We start from the raw sequence: 19,554 nt of genomic DNA, 5'->3' as shown, positions 1-19,554 counted from the left end.
CCAGCATTGGGTTACTTGGACATTCACCAGTAGTCTAACGAAAGCCTGCCTGCAGTGCAGATTCAGATGATTTCCAGATTCGCTGTGAAGGAATGGAACATTCTGTAATGGAGTTTCCAATGATTTCTGAATGCTGGGTTGTGTGGACAGAAAAATGAAGAGCTTACCAGCATTTAGTGGATAGCCCATTGAACAGAAACTCTGTGAGTGTGAACAGGTCGCTGAAAACCAGCATTGGGTTACTTGGTCATTCACAAGTGGTATAATGAAAACCTGCTGGTATTGGAGATTCAGATGAATTCCAGATTCGCATTGAATGAATGGAACATTCTGTAGTGGAGATTCCAATGATTTCTGAAATCTGGATTGTGCAGACAGGAAAATGAAGGGCTCATCAGTGTTGAGTGAATAGCCAGTGAACAGCACGGCTTCGATAGTGAAAAAACTGATGAAATCCAGCATTGCTTTACTTGGACATTCACCAGTGGTATAATGAAAGCCTGCCTGGAGTGCAGATTCAGATTAATTCCAGATTCGCAGTAAATGAATGGAACATTCTGTAGTTTGTTTATACATTTCCTCTGAGTTGCAGAATCCAGGTCACTAACCATAGTAGGCAATACAATTTTAGAATGTAACATACTTGGGCTGGAGCGATAGCACAGTGGTAGGGCGTTCGCCTTACAAGCGGCCAACATGGCCGACCCGAGTTCGATTCCTCCGCCCCTCTCGGAGAGCCCGGCAAGCTACCGAGAGTATTAGATATGCCAGACACAGTAGCAACAAAGTCTCCAATAGAGACGTTACTGGGCCCGCTCGAGCAAATAGACGATCAATGGGAGGGCCTTTACCTTTTACCTTACATACTGAGGTAAATTTAGCCTCTTTTAGAAGTCATTGGATTGAATGTGTTTTTTTTTAAATTCATTAAGGTGCCTCTTTTTCTTGACTTTGTCCATTAATATTTATCCATATATGCCTTTGCAATAACTAGATTGTGAAAAGATAACAAGTGTTGTAACAATAATCCATTGTTTGAGGTGCTTGCAGTTGTCTTAAAAAATTAAAGTATTGGGTTTTTTTTCCAGAAAAAAATGATTTTTTTTATCAAGCAAATTTCCTCTCAGGAAGTTTATTCATGACACTATTTAATTTCCCTCCTAAAACATGGATTGTTCCATCAGTCTAACACAGCCCAGGATTTCTGTCTTCGTATTAAAAGATGAAGCTTAGAACTGGATCAATTGTCCCTTTCTCTTTTGATCGCCTCCCAGTTCAAAATGCTTGCACCTCTTAATGGCCAGCATTCTCTTAGATCTGCAGTTGGGCTCGACACATTCAAATATCAACACAATCTTCTTTGGAGTTTTAGCCTTCTTCCGGAAAATAGGCTTAGTTTGACCTCCGTAACCACTCTGCTTCCTATCATAACCACGCTTTCCCTGAGCATACAGAGAATCCTTGCCCTTCTTGTACTGTGTGACTTTGTGGGGCTGATGTTTGCCACATTTCTTACAAAAAGTCCGGCGGGTTTCGGTACGTTCACCATGCTTGCGGCAGCGGTGTCTGCGAGGAAAGGAATGATTTCTGAAGAATGGGTTATGTGGACAGGAAAATGAAGTGCTGAACATGGTTCAGAGGATAGCCAATTGAACAGTATGGCTACGAGTCTGAACAGGCCGCGGAAAAGCAGCATTAGGTTACTTGGATATTCAACTGTGGTGTAAAGAAAACCTGCCGGGAATAGAGATTCAGATGAATTCCAGATTGAATGAATGAATGAATGAATGGAACTTTCTGTAGTGGAGATAGCAATGATATCTGAAGTCTGGCTTCTGCGGACAGGAAAATGAAGAGCTGACGACTGTTGATTGGACAGCCAGTGAACAGAATGGCTTCAATTGTGAACAATCCGCTGAAAACCAGCATTGCATTACTTGGACATTCAACAGTGGTGTAACGAACGCCTACCAGGAGTGGATATTCAGATGCATTCCAGATTCGCAATGAATGAATGGAACATTCTGTAGTGGACTTTCAAATGATTCCTGAAGGCTGGGTCGTGTGGACAGGAAAAAGAAGAGTTAAACACTGTTGAGTCTATAGCCAATAAAACAGCATGGCTGCGAGTATGAAAAGGCCTCTGAAAACCAGTATTGGGGTACTTGCACATTCTCCAGTGGTGTAACGACAACCTGCCGGTATTGGAGATTCAGATGAATTCCATATTCACAGTGAATGAATGGAACATTCTGTAGTGGAGTTTACATTGATTTTTGTAGTCTGGATTGTGTGGAATGGAAAATATAGAGGTGACCAGTGTTGAGTGGATAGCCATTGAACATCACGGCTTCGATTGTGAACAGACCACTGAAACCAGCATTGCGTTACTTGGACATTCACCAGTGGTGTAAGGAAAGCCTGATTGGAGTGCACATTCAGATTGTATGGAACATTCTGTAGTGGATATGCTGATGATTTCTGCAGGCTTGGTTGTGTGGACAGGAAAATGAAGATCTGACCAGCATTGAGTGCATAGAATATTGAACAGCACGTCTGCCAGTGTGAACATGCCGCTGAATACCAGCATTGGGTTACTTGGACATTCACCACTGGTGTCACGAAAACCTGCCTGGAGTGGAGATTCATATGAATTCCAGTTTCAGAGTGACTGAATGGAACATTCTGTATTGTAGGGTCCAATGTTCTCTTAGGTCTTGGTTGTGTGGATAGGAAAATGAAGAGCTGCCCAGGGTGGAAAGTGTAGCCAGTGATCAGCAGGGCTGCGAGTGTTAACAGGCTGCTAAGAACCAGCTTTCGGTTACTTGGACATTTACCAGTGGTTCAACAAAGACCTAACTGTAGTACAGATTCAGATGAATTCCAGAATCTCAGTGAATGAATATAACGTTCTGTAGTGGAGATTTAAATGATTTCTGAAAGCTGGGTTGTGTGGACAGGAAAATGAAGAGCTGACGAGGGTTGAATCGATAGCCAATTGAACAGAACGGCTGCGAGTTTGAAAGGGCCGCTGAAAACCAGCATTGCGTTACTTGGACATTCACCAGTGGTGTAATGAAAAACTGCCGGAAGTGGATGTGGAGATGAATTCCGGATTCGCAGTGAATGAATGTAACATTCTGTACTGGAGATAACAATGATTTCTGAAGTCTGGGTTGTGTGGACAGGAAAATGAAGAGTTGACCAGGTTGAATCGATAACCAATTGAACAGAACGGCTGCGATTGTGAACAGGCCGCTGAAAACCACATTGGGTTACTTGTACATTTAAAAATGGTGTAACGAAAGCCTGATTGGGGTGCACATTCAGATTAATTCCAGATACGCAATGAGTGAATGGAACATTCTGAAGTGGATATTCCAATGATTTCTGAAGTCTTGGTGTTGTGGACAGGAAAATAAAGAGCTGACCAGGGTTGAGTGGATAGCCAATTGAACAGAACGGATGCAACTGTGAACAGGCCGCTGAAAACGATCACTGGATTACTTGGTAATTCACCAGTGGTGTAACGATACTGCCTGGTGTGAAGAGTCAGATGAATTTCAGATTCGCAATGAATGAATGAAACAATATGTAGTGGAGATTCCAATCTTCTCTGAAGCCTGGGTATTGTGGAAAGGAAATGAGAAGCTGACCAGGGTTGATTGCATAGCCAATCTAACAGCACTGCTCCGATTAGGAACAGGCCGCAACAAACCAGCATTGGGTTACTTGGACATTCACCAGTGGTGTAACGAAAACCTTCCGAGAGTGGATGTTGAGATGAATTCCAGATTCGCAGTGAATGTATGGAACATTCTGTAGTAGAGTTTCCAATGATTTCTGAAGGCTGGGTTGTGTGGACAAGAACATGAAGATCTGACCAGCATTGAGTGGATACCAATTGAACAGCACGTGTGCGAGTGTGAACATGCCGCTGAAAACCAGCATTGGGTTACTTGGACATTCAATAGTGGTGTAAGGAAAGACTGCCTGCAGTGCAGATTCCGATGAATTCCAAATTCGCTGTGAATGAATGGAACATTCTATATTGGAGATAACAATGATTCCTGAAGCATGGGTTATGTAGACCGGAAATTGCAGTGCTGAGCAGGGTTGAGTGGATAAGCAGTTGAACAGTATGGCTACGAGTCTGAACAGGCCGCTGAAAACCAGCATTGGGTTACTTGGACATTCATCAGTGGTGTAACGAAAACCTGCCGGGAGTAGAGATTCAGATGAATTCCAGATTTGCAGGGAATGAATCGTACTTTCTGTAGTGGAGATTACAATGATATCTGAAGTCTGGATTGTGTGGACAGCAAAAGGAAGATATGACCAGTGTTAAGTGGATAGCCAGTGAACAGCACTTCTTCGAGTGTGAATAACCCACTGAAAACCAGCATTGCGTTAATTGGACATTGACCGGCAGTGTAATGAAAGCCTGCTGGGAGTGGAGATTCAGATGAATTCCAGATTCGCAGTGAATTAATGGAAAATTCTGTAGTGGAGATTCCAATGATTTCTGAAGTCTGGATTGTGTGGACAAGAAAATGAAGAGCTGGCAGTGTTGAGTGGATAGCAAGTGAACAGCACGGCTTCGAGTGTGAACAGACCACTGAAAACCAGGATTGCGTTGCTTGGACTTTCACCAGTGGTGTAACGAAAGCCTACCGGGATTGGATATTCACATGAATTCCAGATTCGCAGTGAATGAATGGAACATTCTCTAGTGGAGATTCCAATGATTTCTGAAGTCTTGGTTGTGTGGATAGGAAAATGTAGAGCTGCCCAGGGTGGAAAGTATAGCCACTGAACATCAGGGTTGCAAGTGTGAACAGGCTGTTGAGAACCAGCTTTTGGTTACTTGGACATTTACCACTGGTTCAACAAAGACCTACCTAGAGTGCAGATTCAGATGTATTCCAGAATCGCAGTGAATGAATGGAACATTCTCTAGTGGAGATTTAAATGATTTCTGAAGGCTGGGTTGTGTGGACAGGAAAATGAAGAGCTCACAAGGGTTGAATTGATAGCTAAATGAACAGAACGGTTGTAGTTTGAAAGGGCCGCGGAAAATCATCATTGTGTTACTTGGACATTTTCCAGTGGTGTAAAGAAAAACTGCCTTTAGTGAAAGTTTAGATGAATTCTGGATTTGCAGTGAATGAATGGAACATCTTGAAGTGGAGATCACAATGATTTCTGAAGGCTGGGTTACGTGGACAGGAAAATTAAGTACTGAACAGGGTAGAGTGGATAGGCAATTGAACAGCATGGCTACGAGTCTGAACAGACCAATGAAAACCAGCATTGACTTACTTGGACATTCACCGTTGGTGTAATGAAAACCTGCCGGGAGTAGAGATTCAGATGAATTCCAGATTCGCAGGGCATGAATGGAAATTTCTGTAGTGAAGATTCCAATGATATCGGAAGTCTGGATTGTGTGGACAGCAAAATGAAGTGCTGACCAGTGTTAAGTGGATAGTCAGTGAACAGCATGGCTTCGAGTGTGAACAGAGCTGAAAAGCAGCATTGCGTTACTTTGACATTCACCAGTGGTTGTAACGAAAGCCTGCCTAGAGTGCAGATTCAGATTAATTCCAGATTCGCAGTGAATGAATGGAATATTTTGTAGTGGAGTTTCCAATGATTTCTGAAGGCTGGGTTGTGTGGACAGGAAAATGAAGAGCTGACCAGGGTTGAGTGGATAGCAAATTGAACAGCACGGCTGTGAGCGTGAAAAAACCACTGAAAACCAGCATTACTTTACTTGGACATTCACCAGTGGTGTAACGAAAGCCTGCCGGGTTTTGTTAGTGGAGATTCAGATGAATTCCTGATTCGCAGTTAATTAATGGAAGATTCTTTAGTGGCGATTCCAATGATTTCTGAAGGCTGGGATGTCTGGACAGGAAAATGAAGAGCTGGCCAGTGTTGAGTGGATAGCAAGTGAACAGCACGGCTTCGAGTGTGAACAGACCACTGAAAACCAGGATTGCATTACTTGGACATTCAGAGGTGGTGTAAGGAAAACCTGCCGAGAGTGGATGTTCAGATGAATTCCAGATTCGCAGTGAATGTTTGGAACATTCTGTAATAGAGATTCCTATGTTTTCTGAAGGGTGGGTTGTGTGGACAAGATAATTTCGATCTGACCAGCATTGAGGGTATAGCCAATTGAACAGCACTTCTGCAAGTGTGTGCATGCCTCTGAAAACCAGCATGGGGTAACTGGGACATACAATAGTGGCGTAATGAAAGACTGCCTGCAGTGCAGATTGCGATGAATTCCAATTTCACAGTGAATGATTGGGACATTCTGTATTGGAAATAACAATGATTTCTGAAGTCTGGTTTATGTGGACAGGAAAATGAATTGCTGAACAGGGATGAGTGGATAGCCAATTGAATAGCACGGCTACGAGTCTGAACAGGCCGCTGAAAACCAGCATTAGGTTAACTGGACATTCACAAGTGGTGTAACAAAAACCTGCCGGGAGTAGTGTTTCAGATGAAATCCAGATTCGCAGTGAATGAATGGAACTTTCTGTAGTGGAGATTCCAATGATATCTGAAGTCTGGACTCTGGACAGCAAAATGAAGAGCGACCAGTGTTAAGTGGATAGCCAGTGAACAGCACGGCTTCGAGTGTGAACAAACCATTGAAAATCAGCATTGCTTTACTTGTATATTCACCAGTGGTGTAACGAAACCCTGCCGCGAGTGGATATTCAGATGAATTCTAGATTCCCAGTGAATGAATGCAACATTCTGCAGTGAATGAATGCAACATTCCAATGATTTCTGTAGGCAGGGATGTGTGGACAGGAAAATAAAGAGCTGACCAGGGTTGAGTGGATAGCCAATTGAACATCACGGCTGCGATTGTGAACAGGCCACTGAAAACCAGCTTTGGGTTACTTGGACATTGATTAGTATTGTAACAAAAGCCTGATTGGAGTGCACGTTCAGATTAATTCCAGATTCGCAATGCGATTGTGAAGAGGCCGCAAAAAAACAAGCCTTTGGTTATTTGTACATTCACCAGTGGTGGAACGAAAACCTCCCGAGAGTGGATGTTCAGATGAATTCCAGATCTGCAGTTAATGTATGGAACATTCTGTAGTAGAGATTCCATTGATTTCTGAAGGATGGGTTTTGTGGACAAGAAATTTAAGATTTGACCAGCATTGAGGGGATAGCCAATTGAACAGCACGTCTGCGAGTGTGAGCATGCCTCTGAAAACCAGCATGGGGTTACTTGGACATAAAATAGTGGTGTACCGAAAGACTTCTGCAGTGCAGATTGAGATGAATTCCAAATTCGCAGTGAATGAATGGAACATTCTGTAGTTGAGATAACAATGATTTCTGAAGGATGGGCTATGTGGACAGGAAAATGAAGTGCTGAACAGGGATGAGTGGATAGTCAATTGAGTAGCACGGCTATGAGTCTGAACAGGCCACTGAAAACCAGCATTGGGTTACTTGGACATTCACCAGTGGTGTAACGAAAACTTGCCGGGAATAGAGATTCAGATGAATTCCAGATTCACAGTGAATGAATGGAACTTTTTGTACTGGAGATTCCAATGATATCTGAAGTCTGGACTGTATGGACAGCAAAAAGAAGAGCTGACCAGTGATAAATGGATAGCCAGTGAACTTCACTGTTTCGAGTGTGAACAAACCACTGAAACCAGCAACGTGTTACTTGGACATTCACCAGTGGTGTAACTAAAGCTTGCCGGGAGTGGATATTCATTTGAATTCCAGATTCGCAGTGAAGGAATGGAACATTCCGTAGTGGATATTTCAATGATTTCTGAAAGTTGGGTTGTGTGGACAGGAAAATGAACAGCTGACCAGCACTGAGTGGATAGAATATTGAACAGCACGTCTGTGAGAGTGAACATGCCGCTGAAAACCAGCATTTGGTTACTTGGACATTCCCCACTGGTGTAACAAAAACCTGCCTGGAGTGGAGAGTCAGATGAATTTCAGATTCAGAGTGACTGAATGGAACATTCTGCAGTCGAGTCTAAAGTTTTGGTTGTGTGAATAGGAAAATGTAGAGTTACCCAGGATGGAAAGTATAGCCAGTAAACTGCAGGGTTGCGAGTTTGAACAGGCTGTTGAGAACCAGCTTTCGGTTACTTGAACATTTACCAGTGGTTCAACAAAAAACTGCCTGGAGTGCAGATTCTGATGTATTCCAGATTCGCAGTGAATGAATGGAACATTCTCTAGTGGAGATTTATATGATTTTTGAAGGCTGGGTTGTGTGGACAGGAAAATGAAGAGCTGACGTGGGTTAAATCGATAGCCAAATGAACAGAACGGCTGCGAGTTTGAAAGGGCCTCTGAAAACCAGCATTGCGTTACTTGGATATTCACCAGTGGTGTAACGAAAAGCTGCCGATAGTGGATGTTCAGATGAATTCCGGATTCGTAGTGAATGAATGGAACATTCTGTAGTGAATATGCCAATGATTTCTGAAGGCTGGGTTGTGTGGACAGGAAAATGAAGAGCTGACCAGCATTGAGTGGATAGAATATTGAACAGCACGTCTGCCAGTGTGAACATGCTGCTGAAAACCAGCATTGGGTTACTTGGACATTCACCACTGTTGTATAGAAAACCTGCCTGGAGTGGAGAGTCAGATGAATTCCAGATTCGGATTGACTGAATGGAACATTCAGTAGTGAAGAGTCCAATGATTTCTGAAGTCTTGGTTGTGTGGATAGGAAAATGAAGAGCTGCCCAGGGTGGAAAGAGCAGCTAGTGAACAGCAGGGCTGCGAGTGTGAACAGGTCGCTGATATCCAGCTTTCGTTTACTAGGACATTTACCAGTAGTTCAACAAAGACCTTCCTGGATTGCAGATTCAGGTGAATTGCAGATTCGCAGTGAATGAATGGAACATTCTGTAGTGGAGATAACAATGATTTCTGAAGGCTTGGTTGTGTGGACAGGAAAATGAAGAGCTGACCAGGGTTGAGTGGATAGGCAATTGAACAGCACAGCTGCGACTGTGAACAGGCCGCTGAAAATGATTAATGGGTTACTTGGTCATTCACCAGTGGTGTAACGAAACCTACTTGATGTGAAGACTCAGAAGAATTCCAGATTTGGAGTGACTGAATGGAACTTTCTGTAGTGGAGATTCCAATGATTTCTGAAGGCTGGAATCTGTGGACAGGAAAATGAAGAGCTGAGCAGGGTTCAGTGTATAGTCAATTGAACAGCACGGATGCAAGTGTGAACAGTCCGCTGAAAACTGGCATTGGGTTACTTTGTCATTCACCAATGGTGTAACGAACACTGCCTGGTGTGGAGGGTCACATGAATTCCAGATTCGCAGTGAATGTATGGAACAATCTGTATTGGAGATTCCAATGATTTCTGTATGCTGGTTTGTGTGGACACGAAAATGAAGAGCTGACCGTGTTGAGTAGAAAGTCAATTGAACAGCATGGCTGCGGTTGTGAACAGGCCGCTGAAAACCAGCATTGGGTCACTTGGACATTCAACAGTGGTGTAACGAAAGCCTGCCGGGACTGGAAAGTGAGATGAATTCCAGATTCGCAGTGAATTAATGGAACATTCTGTACTGGAGATTCCACTGATTTCTGAATGCTGGTTTGTGTGGACAATAAAATGAAGAGCTGAGAAGGGTTGAGTGGATAACCAATTTAATAGCACGTCTGCAAGTGTGAACAAACTGCTGAAAAACAGCATTGCGTTACTTGGATTTTCATCAGCGGTGTAACAAAAACCTGCCATGGCAGGATGTTCAGATGAATTCCAGATTCGGAGTGAATGAATGGTACATTTTGTAGTGGAGATTTAAATGATTTCTGAAGTCTGGATTGTGTGGACAGGAAAATGAAGAGCTGACCAGTGTTGAGTAGATTGCCAGTGAACAGCACGGCTTCCATTCTGAAGAGATCACTGAAAACCAGCATTGCGTTACTTGGACATTCACCAGTGCTGTAACGAAAGCCTAACGAGAGTGCAGATTCAGATTAATTCCAGAATCGCAATGAATTAATGGAACATACTGTAGTGCAGGTTCCAATGACTTCGGAAGCCTGTGCGACGTCGAGAGGAAAATGAACATCTGACCAGCAATTATTGTATTGCCAATTTAATAGCACTACAGCGAGTGTGAACAGGACACTGAAAACCAACATTGGGTTACTTGCTCATTCAACAGTGGTTTAACAAAAACCTGTCTGGACAGTCAGATGAATTTCAGATTCGCAGTGAATATATGGTACAGTCTGTAGTGGAGATTCCAGTGATTTCTGAAGGCTGTGTTGGGTGGACAGGGAAAAGAAGAGCTGAGCAGGGTTGAATCGATAGCAAATGAAACAGCACGGCTGCGAGTATGAAAAGGTCGCTGAAAACCAGCATTGGGTTACTTGGACATTCACCAGTGGTCCTGCAGTGCATGCCTGCAGTGCAGATTCAGATGAATTCCACATTCGCAGTGAATGAATTTAACATTCTGTAGTGCAGGTTCCAATGATTTCTGAAGGCTGGTCGATGTGGACAGGAAAATGAAGAGCTGACCAGCATTGAGTGTATTGCCAATTGAACAGCACGTCTGCGAGTGTGAACAGTCCGCTGAAAACCAGAATTGGGTTACTTCGACATTCACCAGTGCTGTAACGAAAGCGTAACGAGAGTGCAGATTCAGATTAATTTCAGAATCGCAATGAACGAATGGAACATACTTTGGTGGAGATTCCAATGATTTCTGAAGGCTGGATGATGTGGACAGGAAAATGAAGAACTGAACAGAGTTGAGTGGATAGCAAATTGAACAGCATGGATGCGAGTCTGAACAGGCCGCTGAAAACCAGCATTGGGTTACTTGGACATTCACTAGAGGCATAACGAAAATCTGCCGGTAGTGGAGATTCCGAAGAACTCCAGATTCGCAGAGAAGGAATGGAACATTCTGTCGTGGAGATTTCAATGTTTTCTGAAGGCTGAATTGTGTGGACAGGAATATGAACAGCTTATCAAGGTTGAGTGCATAGCCAATTTAACAGCACTGCTTGAGTGTGAACTGGCTGCTGAAAACCAGCTTGGACATTTGCCAGTGGTGTAACAAAAACCTGCTTATAGTGGATATTAAGATGAATGCCAGATTCACAGTTAATGAATGGAACATTCTGTATTGTAGATTCCAATGATTTCTGAAGGCTTGGTTTTGTGAACAGGAAAATGAAGAGTTGAACAGGGTTGAGTTTATAGTCAATTGAACAGCACGGCTGCGAGTCTGAACAAGCCGCTGAAAACCAGCATTGGTTTACTTGGACATTCACGAGTGGTGTAACGAAAACCTGCCAGGTGTGGAGATTCAGATGAATTCCAGATTCGCAGTGAATGAATGGAACATTCTGTAGTGCAGATTCCAATGATTTCTGAAGACTGAATTGTGTGGACACGAAAATGAATACCTGACCAGAGTTGAGTTGATAGGCAGTGAACAGCACGGGTACGAGTGTGAACAGACAGCTAAAAATCAGCATTGCGTTACTTGGACATTCACCAGTGGTGTAACAAAAACCTGCCGAGAGTGGAGATTCTGATGAACTCCAGAATCGCAGTGAATGATTGGAACATACTGTAGTGGATGTTCCAATGTTTTCTGAAGTCTGGGTTGTGTAGACAGGAATACGAATTGGTGACAGGGTTGACTGGATAGGCAATTGGACAGCAGGTCTGTGAGTGTGAACTGGCCCCTGAAAACCAGCATTGGTTTACTTGGACATTCACGAGTGGTGTAACGAAAAACTGCCAGGTGTGGAGATTCAGATGAATTCCAGATTCGCGGTGAATGAATGGAATATTCTATAGTGCAGTTTCCAATGATTTCTTAAGTCTGAATTGTGTGGACACGAAAATGAAGAGCTGACCAGAGTTGAGTTGATAGCCAGTGAATAGCACGGGTACGAGTGTGAACAGACCGCTGAAAAATCAGCATTGCGTTACTTGGACATTCACCAGTGGTGTAACGAAAACCTGCCTGGAGTGGAGTTTCAGTTGAATTCCAGATTCCCATTGAATGTGTGGAATATTCTGTAGTGGAGATTCAAATGATTTTTGAAGCCTGGTTTGTTTAGACAGGAAAATGAAGCGTTGACCAGGGTTGAGTGAATAGCCAATAGAAAAGCATGGCTGCGAATGTGAACAGGCCTCTGATAACCAGCATTGGGTTACTTGGACATTTAACAGTGGTGTATCGAAAACCTGCCTGGAGTGCAGAGTCAGATGAATTCCAGATTCGCAGTGAATGAATGGAACATTCTGTATTGGAGATTTCAATGATTTCTGAAGGCTGGGTTGTGTTGACAGGAAAATGAAGAGCTGAACAGGACTGAGTGGATATCCTATTGAACAGCACGGCTGCGAGTCTGATGAGGCCGCTGAAAACTGTGATTTCTGAATTCTGGATTGTGTGTACAGGAAAATGAAGAGCTGACCAGGGTTGAGGGGATATCCAATTAACAGCATGGCTGCGATTGTGAACAGGCCGCTGCAAACCAGCATTGGGTTCCTTGGACATTCTCCAGTGGTGTAACGAAAGCCTGCCTGGAGTGCAGTTTCAGATTAATTCCAGAATCGCAGTGAATGATTGAATCATTCTCTAGTGGAGAGTCCAATGATTTCTTATGTCTGGGTTGTTTGCATAGCAAAATGAAGAGATGACCATGGTGGAGTGGATAGCCAGTGAACAGCAGGGCTGCAAGTGTGAACTGGCTGCTGAAATCCAGCATTGTGTTACTTGGACATTCACCACTTGTGTAAAAAAACCTGCCTGGAGTGGAGATTAGGATTAATTCCAGATTCGCAATGAATGTTTGTAACATTCTGTAGTGGAAATTCCAATGATTTCTGAAGTCTGGATTGTGTGGACAGGAAAATGAAGAGCTGGCCAGTGTTGAGTGGATAGCCAGTGAACAGCACGACTTCGAGTGAGAACATACTGCTGAAAACCAGCATTGTGTTACTTAGATATTCAGTAGTGGTGTAACCAAAGCCTGGGTTGAGCGCAGATTCAGATTAATTGCAGATTCGCAGTGAATGAATGGAATGTTCTGTAGTGGAGATAACATTGATTTCTTTAGGCTGGTTTTTGTGGACGAGTAAATGAAGAGCTGACCTGGGTTGACTGGATAGCCAATTGAAAAACACGTCTGTGAGTGTGAATATGCCGCTGAATACCAGCATTGGGTTACTTGGTAATTCAGCAGTGCTGCAATGCAAACCTGCCTGTATTGGAGAGTTTGATGAATTCCAGATTCACCGTGAATGAATGGAACATTCAGTAGTGGAGATTCCAATGATTTCTGAAGGCTGGGTTATGTGGACAGGAAAAGAAGAGCTGACCATGGTTGAATCGATAACCAATAAAACAGCACGGCTGCGAGTATGAAAAGGCCGCTGAAACCCAGCTTTGGGTTACTTGGACATTCACCAGTGGTGAAACGAAAGACTGGCTGCAATGCAGATTCAGATGAATTCCAAATTCGCAGTGGATGAATGGAACATTCTGGAGTGGTGTTACGGATAATTTCTGAGGGTTGGGTTCTTTGTAAATGAAACTGTAGTGTGAACAGGCCGCTGAAAACCCGCATTGGGTTTCTTGGTCCTTCACCAGTGGTGTAAAGAAAGCCTGCTGGAGTGCAGTGGTGTAACCTTCACCAGTGGTGTAACGATAACCTGACTGGATTGGAGAGTCAAATGCTTTCCAGATTCACAGTGAATGAATGGAACATTTTGCATTGGAGATTCCAATGTTTTTTGAAGGCTGGGTTATATGGAGAGGAAAACTAAGATCTGAACAGGGTTGAGTGGATACCCAATTGAACAACACGGATGCGAGTCTGAACAGGCTGATGAAATCCAGCATTAGTTTACTTGGACATTCACGAGTGGTGTAAAGGAAACCTGCCAGGAGGGAAGAATCAGATGAATTCCAGATTCGCAGTGAATGAATGGGACATTCTGTAATGCAGATTCCAATGATTTTGAAGTCTAGATTGTGTGGACAGGAAAATGAAGAACTGACGTGTGTTCAGTTGATAGCCAGTGAACACGAGCTACGGCTACGAGTGTGAAGAGACCGCTGAAAACCAGCATTGCGTTACTTGGATATTCACCAGTGGTGTAAAGAAAGCCTGCTGGAGTGCAGATTCTGATTTATTCCAGAATCGCAGTGAATGAATGTAACGTTCTGTAGTGGAGAGTCCAATGATTTCTTAAGTCTGGGTTGTCTGCATAGCAAAATGAAGAGCTGACCAAGGTGGGTTGGATAGCCAGTGAACAGCAGAGCTGCGACTGTGAACTAGATGGTGAAAACCAGCTTTGGGTTACTTGGACTTTCATAAGTGGTGTAACAAAAACCTGCCCGGAGTGGAGATTTAGATGAATTCCTCATTCACAATGAATTAACGGAACATTATGTAGGGGAGATTTAAATGATTGCTGAATGCATGGTTGTGTGGACAATAAAATGATGAGCTGACCAGGGTTGAATCGATAGCCAATAGAAAAGCACGGCTGCGAGTATGAAAATGCCGATGAATACGAGCATTGTGTTACTTTTACATTCACCAGTGGTGTAACGAATACCTACCGAGAGTGGAGATTCATATGAATGCCAGATTGGCAGTGAATGAATGGAAAACTCTGTAGTGGAGATTCCAATGATTTCTGATATCTGGATTTTGAGGACAGTAAAATGAAGAGCTGACCAGTGTTGAATGGATAGCCATTCAACAGTACGGATTCCAGTGTGAACAGACCACTGAAAACCAGCATTGCGTTCCTTGGACTTTCACCAGTGGTGTAACGAGAGCCTGACGAGAGTGCAGATTCAGATTAATTCCAGATTCGCAGTGAATTAATGGAACCTTCTGTAGTGGAGTTAAAAATGATTTCTGTAGGCTGGGTTGTGTGGACGGGAAAATGAAGAGGTGACGAGGATTGTGTGGATGGCTAGTTGAACAGCACGTCTGCGACTGTGAACAGGCCGCTGAAAGCCATCATTGATTTACTTGGACATTCACCAGTAGCGTAACGAAATACTGCCTGCAGTGCAGATTCAGATAAATTCCAGATTTGCAGTTAATGAATGGAACATTCTGTAGTGGAGATAACAATGATTTCTGAGGTCTGGATTATGTGGACAGGAAAATGATCAGCTAACTTGGGTTGAGTGGATAGCCAATTGAACAGCACTACTGTGAGTGTGAACAGGCTGCTGAAAACCAGCATTGGGTTACTTGCTTATTCATCAGTGGTGTAACGAAAACCTGCCTGGAGTGGAGAGTTAGATGAATTCCATATTCGCAGTGAATGAATGGAACAATCTTTAGTGGAGCTTCCAATGATTTCTAAAGGCTGGGTTGGGTGGACAAGAAAAAGAAGAGCTGACCAGGTTTGAATCGATAGCCAATAAAACAGCACGGCTGTGAGTATGAAAAGTTCGCTGAAATCCAGCATTGGCTCACTTGGACATTCACCAGTGGTGTAAGGAAAATCTGCATGAAGTGGAGATTTAGTTGAATTCGAGATTCGCATTGAATGTATGGAACATTCTGTAGTGGAGATTCCAATGATTTTTGAAATCTGTGTTTTATGGACAGGAAAATGAAGAATTGACCAGGGTTGAGTGGATAGCCAATTGAAAAGCATGGCGAAGATTGTGAACAGGCCACTGATAAAAAGAATTGGGTTCCTTGGACATTCAACAGTGGTGTATCGAAAATCTGCTTGTAGTGCAGTCAGATGAATTCCAGATTCGCAGTGAATGAATCAATCATTCTGTATTGGAGATTCCAACGATTTCTGAAGGTTGGGTTGTCTGGACAGGAAAATGAAGAGTTGACCAGGGTTGAATCGATAGCCAATTGAACAGCGCGCCTGTGAGTAAGAAAAGGCCGCTTAAAAATAGCATTGGATTATTTTGACATTCACCAGTGGTGTAACGAAACCTGCCTGGAGTGGAGATTCAGATGAATTTCATATGCGCAGTGAATGAATGGAACATTCTGTAGAGGAGTTTCAAATGATTTCTGAAGTCTGTTTTGTGTGGACAGGAAAATAAACAGCTGAACTGGTTTGAGTGGATAGCCAATTGAACAACACATCTGCTAGTGTGAACATGCCGCTGAAAACCATCATTGGCTAAGTTGGCATTCACAAGTGGTGTAACGAAAGTCTGCCTGCAGTGCAGATTCAGATGAATTTAAAATTCGCAGTGAATGCATGGAACATTCTGTAATGGAGATAACAATGATTTCTGTAGGCTGGGTTGTGTGGACGGTAAAATGAAGAGCTGACCTGGGTTGAGTGGATAGCGAAATGCACAGCACGGCTGCGAGTGTCAACAGGCCACTGAAAACCCGCATTGAGTTAATTGGTCATTCACCAGTGATGTAAAGGAAACCTGCCTGGAGTGGAGAGTCAAATGTATTCCAGATTCAAAGTGAATGAATTGAACATTCTGTAGTGGAGATTCTAATGATTTATGAAGGCTGGATGATGTGAACAGGAAAATGTAGGGATGAACAGTGTTGAGTGGATAGCCAATTTAACAGCACGGCTGCGAGTCTGAACAGGCCACTGAAAACCAGCATTAGGTTACTTGGACAATAACCAGTGTTGTAACGAAAGCCTGCCTGGAGTGGAGATTCAGATGAATTCCAGATTAGTAGTGAATGTAGGGAACATTCTGTAGTGGAGTTTCCGATGATTTCTGATGGGTGGCTTGCGTGGACAGGAAAATGAAGAGCTGACCAGTGATGAGTGGATAACCAGTTGAACAGCAATGCCATATTTCTGAACAGGCCGCTAAAAGCCAGCATTCGGTTCCTTGGACATTCACCAATGGTGAAATGAAAACCTGCCGGGAGTGGAGATTCAGATGAATTCTAGATTCGCAGTGAATTAAAGTAACATTCTGGTAGTGGAGATTCCAGTGATTTCTGAAGACTGGGTTATGTGGACAGGACAATGAAGAGCTGAACAAGGTTGAGTGGATAGCCAATTTAACAGTACTACTGCGAGTGTGAACAGGCCACTGAAAATCAACTTTTGGTTACTTGGTCATTCAGCAGTAGTGTAAAGAAAACCTGTCTTTAGTGCAGAGTCCTATGAATTTCAGATTCGTAGTGAATGATGTAACAATCTGTAGTGGAGATTCCAATGATTTCTGAAGGCTGGGTTGGGTGGACAGGAAAAAGAAGAGCTGACCAGGTTTGAATCGATAGCCAATAAAACAGCACGGGCTGGAGTATGAATAGGTCGATGAAAACCAGCATTGTGTTACTTTGACATTAACCAGTGTTGTAACGAAAGCCTGCCTATAATGCAGATTCAGATAAATTCAAGAATCGCAATGAAAGATTGGAACATTCTGTAGTGGAGAGTTTTCTTATGTCTGGATTGTTTGCATAGCAAAATGAAGAGCTGACCAGGGTGGAGTGGATAACCAGTGAACAGCAGGGCTGCAAGTGTTAACTGGCTGCTGAAAACCAGCATTTGGTTACTTGGACATTCACCAGTGGTGGAATGGACTGGAGATTCAGATGAATTTATGATTAGCAGTGAATTTACGGAACATTCTGCAGTGGAGGTTCCAATGATTTCTAAAGGATGGGTTGTGTGAACAGGAAAAGGAAGAGTTGACCAGGGTTCATTCGATAGCCAATCGAACAGCATGACTGGATTGTGAACAGGCCTCTGAAAACCAGCATTGGGTTTCTTGGACATTCAACAGCGCTGTAACGAAAACGTGCCTTGAGTGCAGAGTCAGATGAATTCCAGATTCGCAGTGAGTGAATGGAACACTTTGTAGTGGAGAATCCAATTATTTCTGAAGTCTGGACTGTGTGGACAGGAAATGAAAAGCTGACCAGAGTTGAGTGGATAGCCAGTGAACAGCACGGCTTCGAGTGTGAAAAGACCACTGTAAACCAGCATTGCGCTACTTGGACATTCACCAGTGGTGTAACGAAATACTCCCTGGATTGGAGAGTCAGATGAATTCCAGATTCGATGTGAATGAATGGAACATTCTGTAATGGAGGTTAAAATGATTTCTGAAGGCTGGGTGATGTGGACAGGAAAACGAAGAGCTGACCAGGCTTGAGTGGATAGCCAATTGAACAACATGGCTGCGAGTCTGTACAGGATGCTGAAAACCAGCATTGGGTTACTTGGTAACTCACCAGTGGTATAACGAAAGCCTGCCTGGATTGAAGATTCAGATCCAGTTTTGAGTGGATAGCTAGTGAATAGCAGGGCTGCAAGTGGCAACAGGCTGCTGAAAACCAGCTTTGGGTTATTTGGACATTCACCAGTGGTTTAACAGAGATCTGCATTTAGTGGAGATTGAGATGAATTCAAGATTCGCAGTGAATGAATGGAACATTATGTAGTGGAGATTTCAATGATTTCTGAAGGCTGAGTTCTGTGTACAGGAAAATGAATAGCTGACCAGGGTTGAATCGATAGCCAATTGAAGAGCGAGTGTGAAAATGAGGCTGAAAACCAGAATTGTGTTACTTGGACATTCAATGGTGTTGTAACGAAAACCTGGCAGGTGTGGAAAGTCAGATGAATTCCAGACTCGCAGTGAATGAATGGAACATTCTATAATGGAGATTCCAATGATATCTGAATGCTCGTTTGTGTGGACAGGAAAATGAAGAACTCATCAGGGTTGAATATGTAGCCAATTAAAGAGAACGGCTGCGAATATGAAAAGCCCGCTGAAAACCAGCATTGTGTCACTTGGGTATTCATCAGTGGTGTAACGAAAAGCAGCCTGGAGTGGAGAGTCAGATGAATTCCAGATTCGCAGTGAATGAATGGAACATTATCTATTGGAGAGTTCAATCATTTCTGAAGTCTGGGTTGTGTGGAAAGGAAAATGAAGAACTGACCGGTGTTAAGTGGATAGCCAGTGAACAGCAGGGCTGTGAGTGGGAACAGGCTGCTGAAAACCAGCTTTGGATTATTTAGACATTCACCAGTGGTGTAACAAAAGCCTACCTGGAGTAGAGATTCAAATTAATTCCAGATTACAGTGAATGAATGGAACATTCTCTATTGGAGATAACAATGTTTTCTGAGTGATGGGTTGTGTGGACAGTAAAATGAAGAACTGACCATGGTTGAATTGATAGCCAGTTGAACACCACGTCTGCGAGTATGAAAAAGCCGCTGAAATCCAGCATTGGGTTACTTGGACATACACCAGCGGTGTAACGAAAGCCTACCCGGATTGGAGATTCAGATGAATTCCAGATCCGCAGTGAATGAATGGAACATTCTGTAGTGGAGAAAACAATGATTTCTGAAGGCTGGGTTGTGTGGACAGGAAAATGAAGAGCTAACCAGTGTTTAGTGGATGGCAAATTGAATAGCACGGCTGTGAGTGTGAACAGGCCACTGAAAACCAGCATTGGGTTACTTGGACATTAACCAGTGGTGTAACGAAATCCTGCCTGGAGTGGAGAT

At 43.2% G+C, this 19,554-nt stretch overlaps 1 pseudogene; it reads right to left on the bottom strand.

Annotated features, from left to right (window-relative positions):
- Positions 1-1,106: 1,106 nt before the first annotated feature.
- On the bottom strand, positions 1,107-1,576 carry LOC130039555 (60S ribosomal protein L36a-like; annotated as a pseudogene).
- Positions 1,577-19,554: the final 17,978 nt, after the last annotated feature.

This window comes from Sorex fumeus, unplaced genomic scaffold, assembly GCF_029834395.1.
Source record: "Sorex fumeus unplaced genomic scaffold, SorFum_2.1 ptg000087l, whole genome shotgun sequence".
Lineage (NCBI taxonomy): Eukaryota > Metazoa > Chordata > Mammalia > Eulipotyphla > Soricidae > Sorex > Sorex fumeus.
The sequence above is the reverse complement of the archived record's forward strand: the minus strand, read 5'-3'. Positions and strand labels throughout refer to the sequence as shown.